The sequence below is a fragment of the Oncorhynchus tshawytscha genome, linkage group LG10 (assembly GCF_018296145.1).
Source record: "Oncorhynchus tshawytscha isolate Ot180627B linkage group LG10, Otsh_v2.0, whole genome shotgun sequence".
Lineage (NCBI taxonomy): Eukaryota > Metazoa > Chordata > Actinopteri > Salmoniformes > Salmonidae > Oncorhynchus > Oncorhynchus tshawytscha.
Window position 1 is genome coordinate 3,301,810 of NC_056438.1, and position 10,000 is coordinate 3,311,809.

The following is a 10,000-nucleotide window of genomic DNA, read 5'->3' on the forward strand; positions in this document are numbered from 1 at the left end:
TACTAACCTGGTAATCCAACTGACTACAGGCTACTAACCTGGTAATCCAACTGACTACAGGCTACTAACCTGGTAATCCAACTGACTACAGGCTACTAACCTGGCAATCCAACTGACTACAGGCTACTAACCTGGTAATCCAACTGACTATAGGCAACTAACCTGGTAATCCAACTGACTACAGGCTACTAACCTGGTAATCCAACTGACTACAGGCTACTAACCTGGTAATCCAACTGACTACAGGCTACTAAACTGGTAATCCAACTGACTACAGGCTACTAACATGGTAATCCAACTGACTACAGGCTACTAAACTGGTAATCCAACTGACTACAGGCTACTAACCTGGTAATCCAACTGACTACAGGCTACTAACCTGGTAATCCAACAGACTATAGGCTACTAACCTGGCAATCCAACTGACTATAGGCTACTAACCTGGTAATCCAACAGACTACAGGCTACTAACCTGGTAATCCAACTAACTATAGGCTACTAACCTGGTAATCCAACTAACTATAGGATACTAACCTGGTAATCCAACTGACTATAGGCTACTAACCTGGTAATCCAACAGACTATAGGCTACTAACCTGGCAATCCAACTGACTATAGGCTACTAACCTGGTAATCCAACTAACTAGAGGCTACTAACCTGGTAATCCAACTGACTACAGGCTACTAACCTGGTAATCCAACTAACTAGAGGCTACTAACCTGGTAATCCAACTGACTATAGGCTACTAACCTGGCAATCCAACTGACTATAGGCTACTAACCTGGTAATCCAACAGACTACAGGCTACTAACCTGGTAATCCAACTAACTATAGGCTACTAACCTGGTAATCCAACTGACTACAGGCTACTAACCTGGTAATCCAACTGACTACAGGCTACTAAACTGGTAATCCAACTGACTACAGGCTACTAACATGGTAATCCAACTGACTACAGGCTACTAACCTGGTAATCCAACTGACTACAGGCTACTAACCTGGTAATCCAACTGACTACAGGCTACTAACCTGGCAATCCAACTGACTACAGGCTACTAACCTGGTAATCCAACTGACTATAGGCAACTAACCTGGTAATCCAACTGACTACAGGCTACTAACCTGGTAATCCAACTGACTACAGGCTACTAACCTGGTAATCCAACTGACTACAGGCTACTAAACTGGTAATCCAACTGACTACAGGCTACTAACATGGTAATCCAACTGACTACAGGCTACTAACCTGGTAATCCAACTGACTACAGGCTACTAACCTGGTAATCCAACAGACTATAGGCTACTAACCTGGCAATCCAACTGACTATAGGCTACTAACCTGGTAATCCAACAGACTACAGGCTACTAACCTGGTAATCCAACTAACTATAGGCTACTAACCTGGTAATCCAACTAACTATAGGATACTAACCTGGTAATCCAACAGACTACAGGCTACTAACCTGGTAATCCAACTAACTATAGGCTACTAACCTGGTAATCCAACTAACTATAGGATACTAACCTGGTAATCCAACTGACTATAGGCTACTAACCTGGTAATCCAACAGACTATAGGCTACTAACCTGGCAATCCAACTGACTATAGGCTACTAACCTGGTAATCCAACTAACTAGAGGCTACTAACCTGGTAATCCAACTGACTACAGGCTACTAACCTGGTAATCCAACTGACTATAGGCTACTAACCTGGTAATCCAACAGACTATAGTCTACTAACCTGGCAATCCAACTGACTATAGGCTACTAACCTGGTAATCCAACTAACTAGAGGCTACTAACCTGGTAATCCAACTAACTAGAGGCTACTAACCTGGTAATCCAACTGACTACAGGCTACTAAAACCAACAGTTTAGCGCTGCGCTTCGGAGTTTTGATAATATCTATAATATTTATCGCTGACCAGCAGATGTCACTAAAGTGCACTGTAACCGGATAATGAAGCCCAGGGAAATTCAACCTTTTTTTTTTCTTTTACCCAATTGGCTGAAAAGCCTCAATGCTTCAGGAAGCTTTGTTTCCCCCATCACTACCTTTAGTTGATGGCAGTCGTGGACAGACAGAAGAACAGGGCTTTAAAGTTGTATATAGACTTGTTTATACTGTATTATTGACTGTATGTTTGTTTTATTCCATGTGTAACTCTGTGTCGTTGTATCTGTCGAACTGCTTTGCTTTATCTTGGCCAGGTCGCAATTGTAAATGAGAACTTGTTCTCAACTTGCCTACCTGGTTAAATAAAGGGAAATAAAAAGTGAAGTAGACAATCACCCAGCATTGGTCTGTGGTGACCTCTACTGGTGAACATGTAAACTGCACTGAATTGAGCTGAGCAGCGAAGTGCTCTGACCTACACACATCATAAACAAATGAATTGACTTACAGGGCTATTTCATCCTTGGAAACAGTTGGGGTCTGGCTTCTTGCAGGCTGAGCTGTTTCAGTCTCTTTCCCCTTCTTCTGCATCCTAAAAACATGTGTAGGCCTTGGTCAAGATCGTTCTCTGATATGACTTTCAAAGTGTAATGTCTGTAATATCAACTAACTACTTTATTATAGATGGGTAATGTCTAATATCAACTACTTTATTATAGACAGGTAATGTCTGATATTAATTAACTACTTTATTATAGACAGGTAATGTCTGATATCAACTACTTTATTATAGATGGGTAATGTCTGATATCAACTAACTACTTTATTATAGATGGGTAATGTCTGATATTAACTACTTTATTATAGACAGGTAATGTCTGATATTAACTACTTTATTATAGATGGGTAATGTCTGATATCAACTACTTTATTATAGACAGGTAATGTCTGATATCAACTACTTTATTATAGATGGGTAATGTCTGATATCAACTACTTTATTATAGACAGGTAATGTCTGATATCAACTACTTTATTATAGACAGGTAATGTCTGATATTAACTACTTTATTATAGACAGGTAATGTCTGATATTAACTAACTACTTTATTACAGACAAGTAATGTCTGATATTAACTTACTACTTTATTATAGACAGGTAATGTCTGATATTAACTAACTACTTTATTATAGACAGGTAATGTCTGATATCAACTACTTTATTATAGACGGGTAATGTCTGATATTAACTACTTTATTATAGACAGGTAATATCTGATATCAACTACTTTATTATATGTCTGATATTAACTACTTTATTATAGACAGGTAATGTCTGATATCAACTAACTACTTTATTATAGATGGGTAATGTCTGATATAACTACTTTATTATAGACAGGTAATAACTACTTTATTATAGACAGGTAATATTAACAACTACTTTATTATAGACAGGTAATGTCTGATATTAACTAACTACTTTATTATAGACAGGTAATGTCTGATATAACTAACTACTTTATTATAGACAGGTACAGGTAATGTCTGATATTAACTACTTTATTATAGACAGGTAATGTCTGATATTAACTAACTACTTTATTATAGACAGGTAATGATATCAACTACTTTATTATAGACTGGTAATGATATTATCAACTACTTTATTTATAATGTCTGATAACTAACTACTTTATTATACAGTAATGTCTGATATTAACTAACTTTATTATAGACAAGTAATGTCTGATATTAACTACTTTATTATAGACAAGTAATGTCTGATATTAACTTCCTACTTTATTATAGACAGGTAATGTCTGATATTAACTAACTACTTTATTATAGACAGGTAATGTCTGATATCAACTACTTTATTATAGACGGGTAATGTCTGATATTAACTACTTTATTATAGACGGGTAATGTCTGATATTAACTACATTATTATAGACAGGTAATGTCTGATATTAACTAACTACTTTATTATAGACAAGTAATGTCTGATATTAACTAACTATGTTATTATAGACAGGTAATGTCTAATATTAACAAACTACTTTATTATAGACAGGTAATGTCTGATATTAACGACTTTATTATAGACAGGTAATGTCTGATATTAACTAACTACTTTATTATAGACAGGTAATGTCTGATATTAACTAACTACTTTATTATAGACAGGTAATGTCTGATATTAACTAACTACTTTATTATAGACAGGTAATGTCTGATATCAACTACTTTATTATAGACAGGTAATGTCTGATATCAACTACTTTATTATAGATGGGTAATGTCTGATATCAACTACTTTATTATAGACGGGTAATGCCTGATATCAACTACTTTATTATAGACAGGTAATGTCTGATATTAACTAATTACTTTCTTATAGATGGGTAATGTCTGATATTAACTAACTAATTTATTATAGACAGGTAATGTCTGATATTAACTAACTACTTTATTATAGACAAGTAATGTCTGATATTAACTTACTACTTTATTATAGACAGGTAATGTCTGATATTAACTAACTACTTTATTATAGACAGGTAATGTCTGATATCAACTACTTTATTATAGACAGGTAATGTCTGATATTAACTACTTTATTATAGACGGGTAATGTCTGATATTAACTACTTTATTATAGACAGGTAATGTCTAATATTAACTAACTACTTTATTATAGACAGGTAATGTCTGATATTAACTAACTATGTTATTATAGACAGGTAATGTCTAATATTAACAAACTATTATAGACAGGTAATGTCTGATATTAACGACTTTATTATAGACTGGTAATGTCTGATATCACCTACTTTATTATAGACGGGTAATGTCTGATATCAACTACTTTATTATAGACGGGTAATGCCTGATATCAACTACTTTATTATAGACGGGTAATGCCTGATATCAACTACTTTATTATAGATGGGTAATGTCTGATATCAACTACTTTATTATAGATGGGTAATGTCTGTATCAACTACTTTATTATAGACGGGTAATGCCTGATATCAACTACTTTATTATAGACAGGTAATGTCTGATATCAACTACTTTATTATAGACGGGTAATGCCTGATATCAACTACTTTATTATAGACAGGTAATGTCTGATATTAACGAATTACTTTCTTATAGATGGGTAATGTCTGATATTAACTAACTACTTTATTATAGACAGGTAATGTCTGATATTAACTAACTATGTTATTATAGACAGGTAATGTCTGATATTAACTACTTTATTATAGACAGGTAATGTCTGATATTAACTAACTACTTTATTACAGACAGGTAATATCTGATATCAACTACTTTATTATAGACAGGTCATGTCTGATATTAACTAACTACTTTATTATAGACAGGTAATGTCTGATATCAACTACCTACTTTATTATAGACTGGTAATGTCTGATATCAACTAACTACTTTATTATAGACGGGTAATGTCTGATATTAACTACTTTATTATAGACAAGTAATGTCTGATATTAACTAACTACTTTATTATAGACAGGTAATGTCTGATATTAACTAACTACTTTATTATAGACAGGTAATGTCTGATATTAACTAACTACTTCATTATAGACAGGTAATGTCTGATATGAACTAACTATGTTATTATAGACAGGTAATGTCTGATATTAACTACTTTATTATAGACAGGTAATGTCTGATATTAACTAACTACTTTATTATAGACAGGTAATGTCTGATATCAACTACTTTATTATAGACTGGTAATGTCTATTATCAACTACTTTATTATAGATGGGTAATGTCTGAAAACAACTAACTACTTTATTATAGACGAGTAATGTCTAATATTAACTACTTTATTATAGACAAGTAATGTCTGATATTAACTACTTTATTATAGACAGGTCATGTCTGATATCAACTACTTTATTATAGACAGGTAATGTCTGATATCAACTACTTTATTATAGACTGGTAATGTCTGATATCAACTACTTTATTATAGACTGGTAATGTCTAATTACAACTACTTTATTATAGATGAGTAATGTCTGATATCAACTACTTTATTATAGATGGGTAATGTCTGATATCAACTAACTACTTTATTATAGACGAGTAATGTCTGATATTAACTACTTTATTATAGACGGGTAATGTCTAATATCAACTACTTTATTATAGACAGGTAATGTCTGATATCAACTACTTTATTATAGACAGGTAATGTCTGATATTAACTACTTTATTATAGACAGGTAATGTCTGATATCAACTACTTTATTATAGACAGGTAATGTCTGATATTAATTAACTACTTTATTATAGACAGGTAATGTCTGATATCAACTACTTTATTATAGACAGGTAATGTCTGATATTAACTAACTACTTTATTATAGACAGGTAATGTCTGATATCAACTACTTTATTATAGACAGGTAATGTCTGATATCAACTACTTTATTATAGACAGGTAATGTCTGATTTCAGCTACTTTATTATAGACAGGTAATGTCTGATATTAACTAACTACTTTATTATAGATGGGTAATGTCTGATATCAACTACTTTATTATAGACGGGTAATGCCTGATATCAACTACTTTATTATAGACTGGTAATGTCTATTTACAACTACTTTATTATAGATGGGTAATGTCTGATATCAACTACTTTATTATAGACGGGTAATGTCTGATATCAACTACTTTATTATAGACGGGTAATGCCTGATATCAACTACTTTATTATAGACGGGTAATGTCTGATATTAACTGACTAATTTCTTATAGACGGGTAATGTCTGATATTAACTAACTAATTTATTATAGACAGGTAATGTCTGATATCAACTACTTTATTATAGACAGGTAATGTCTGATATCAACTACTTTATTATAGACAGGTAATGTCTGATATCAACTACTTTATTATAGACAGGTAATGTCTGATATCAACTACTTTATTATAGATGGGTAATGCCTGATATCAACTAATTTATTATAGACAGGTAATGTCTGATATTAACTACCTACTTTATTATAGCTGGGTAATGTCTGATATCAAACTAACTAATTTATTATAGCTGGGTAATGTCTGATATCAAACTAACTAATTTATTATAGATGGGTAATGTCTAATATTAACTAACTACTTTATTATAGACAGGTAATGTCTAATATTAACTAACTACTTTATTATAGACGGGTAATGTCTAATATCAACTACTTTATGATAGACAGGTAATGTCTGATATCAACTACCTACTTTATTATAGACTGGTAATGTTTGATATCAACTAACTACTTTATTATAGACAGGTAATGTCTGATATTAACTAACTACTTTATTATAGACAGGTAATGTCTGATATTAACTAACTACTTTATTATAGACGGGTAATGTCTGATATCAACTACCTACTTTATTATAGACGGGTAATGTCTGATATTAACTAACTACTTTAATATAGACGGGTAATGTCTGATATTAACTAACTACTTTATTATAGACGGGTAATGTCTGATATTAACTAACTACTTTATTATAGACGGGTAATGTCTGATATTAACTAACTACTTTATTATAGACGGGTAATGTCTGATATTAACTAACTACTTTATTATAGACGGGTAATGTCTGATATTAACTAACTACTTTCAAACCAACTGCACAGCCATGGGGCAAAACTTTATTTATAGCACGTGTTGTTGTCTCTCAAAACATCATTACAGTTGTTGTCTCAAAACATCATTACAGTTGTTGGCTAGCTAATACATCATCATTACAGTTGTTGGCTATAATACATCATTACAGTTGTTGGCTAGCTAATACATCATTACAACTAACTAATACATCATTACAGTTGTTGGCTAAGCTAATACATCATTACAGTTGTTATAGCTAATACATCATTACAGCTAACGGGTAAGCTGTTGGCTAGCTAATATTCATTACAGTTGTTGGCTAGCTAATACATCATTACAGTTTAGCTAATACATCATTACAGCTGTTGGCTAGCTAATACATCAGTTGTTGGCTAGCTAATACATCATCATTACAGTTGTTGGCTAGCTAATACATCATTAAACAGCTATACATCATTACAGCTGTTGGCTAGCTAATACATCATTACAGTTGTTGGCTAGCTAATACATCATTACAGTTGTTGGCTAGCTAATACTTCATTACAGTTGTTGGCTAGCTAATACATCATTACAGCTGTTGGCTAGCTAATACATCATTACAGTTGTTGGCTAGCTAATACATCATTACATGTTGGCTAGCTAATACATCATTACAGCTGTTGGCTAGCTAATACATCATTACAGCTGTTGGCTAGCTAATACATCATTACAGTTGTTGGCTAGCTAATACATCATTACAGTTGTTGGCTAGCTAATACATCATTACAGTTGTTGGCTAGCTAATACTTCATTACAGTTGTTGGCTAGCTAATACATCATTACAGTTGTTGGCTAGCTAATACATCATCATTACAGTTGTTGGCTAGCTAATACATCATTACAGTTGTTGGCTAGCTAATACATCATCATTACAGCTGTTGGCTAGCTAATACATCATTACAGTTGTTGGCTAGCTAATACATCATTACAGCTGTTGGCTAGCTAATACATCATTACAGCTGTTGGCTAGCTAATACATCATTACAGTTGTTGGCTAGCTAATACATCATTACAGCTGTTGGCTAGCTAATACATCATTACAGTTGTTGGCTAGCTAATACATCATTACAGTTGTTGGCTAGCTAATACATCATTACAGCTGTTGGCAGCTAATACATCATTACAGTTGTTGGCTAGCTAATACATCATTACAGCTGTTGGCTAGTTTGAGAATTTGAGCCATATTAGCATAGATGTGTTAAAAAAAATTTAAGACAGGATCAAGAAGATAAATTAAGAAGATATTATTTTTATTAATTGAAAAAAATCATAATTTAAGAAGATAAAACAAGGCAACAGTAATGTCGTCCCCCACGAATGACACAGCCCCTCTCCCCTTGGGCCAATTGAGATATTGCGTGTGACTAACACATTTCAGTTAATGACTATAGCCAATCCCCTTGGGGACAATTAGGGTCCTGTTGTAAACACCGGATCTCTATGATAAATTGGATTTCTCTATGGCTATGGGTTGGACCAATGCTGTCTGAGATATCACATGTGACTGACTAATGTACAAACATACTAAGGGGGGGAGAGAGAGAGAGAGAGAGAGAGAGACAGAGAGAGACAGAGAGACAGAGAGATCCACAGTCCCCTCCGTTGGAGACAACTAGCTGAAACAAACCACCTACGATTCCCCTCATGTCAGCTTCTTGTCATTGTTGCTAGTCATCTGGCAATCCGGATTCACGACACATCTTCTGACTATCAGTCAGGCGCTAAAGCAGTTAGCATCTATGAATGGAGTAGATGTGGCCAAGTTAGACCCCCCCCCCCATGTTGCGCCTAAAGGTGTGTGCGTACCTTCTAGTGGTCACTAGTGCAAATAAGCAATAACTCCCGAGGAGGTGTGGTATATGGCCAATAGACTATACCAAGGCTAAGGGTTGTTCCTTTTCCTGAAACAGCCCATAGCCGTGGTATATGAATCATAAACCCGGGAGGTGCTTTATTGCTATTATAAACTGGTTACCAACGTAATTAGACCAGTCAAAATACATGTTTTGTCATACCAGTGGTATATGGTCTGATATTTCATGACAGTCAGCCAATCAGCATTCAGGGGCTCGAACCACCCAGTTTATGATATCGATTATAGTTTAGGCAGCTGGCCGCTAGATCTTTTCTAAATAGGCTTTGATCGATTATAGTTTATGCAGCTGGCCACTAGATCTTCTCTAAATAGGCTTTTATCGATTATAGTTTAGGCAGCTGGCCGCTAGATCTTTTCTAAATAGGCTTTGATCGATTATAGTTTATGCAGCTGGCCACTAGATCTTCTCTAAATAGGCTTTTATCGATTATAGTTTATGCAGCTGGCCACTAGATCTTCTCTAAATAGGCTTTTATCGATTACAGCAAGCATCAAACTTATTATATATATATTTTTTAAATTA

General features: G+C 33.9%; 1 pseudogene; it reads right to left on the bottom strand.

Annotated features, from left to right (window-relative positions):
• Positions 1–10,000, bottom strand: part of LOC121847561 — a 39,772-nt pseudogene that overhangs the window by 29,383 nt on the left and 389 nt on the right.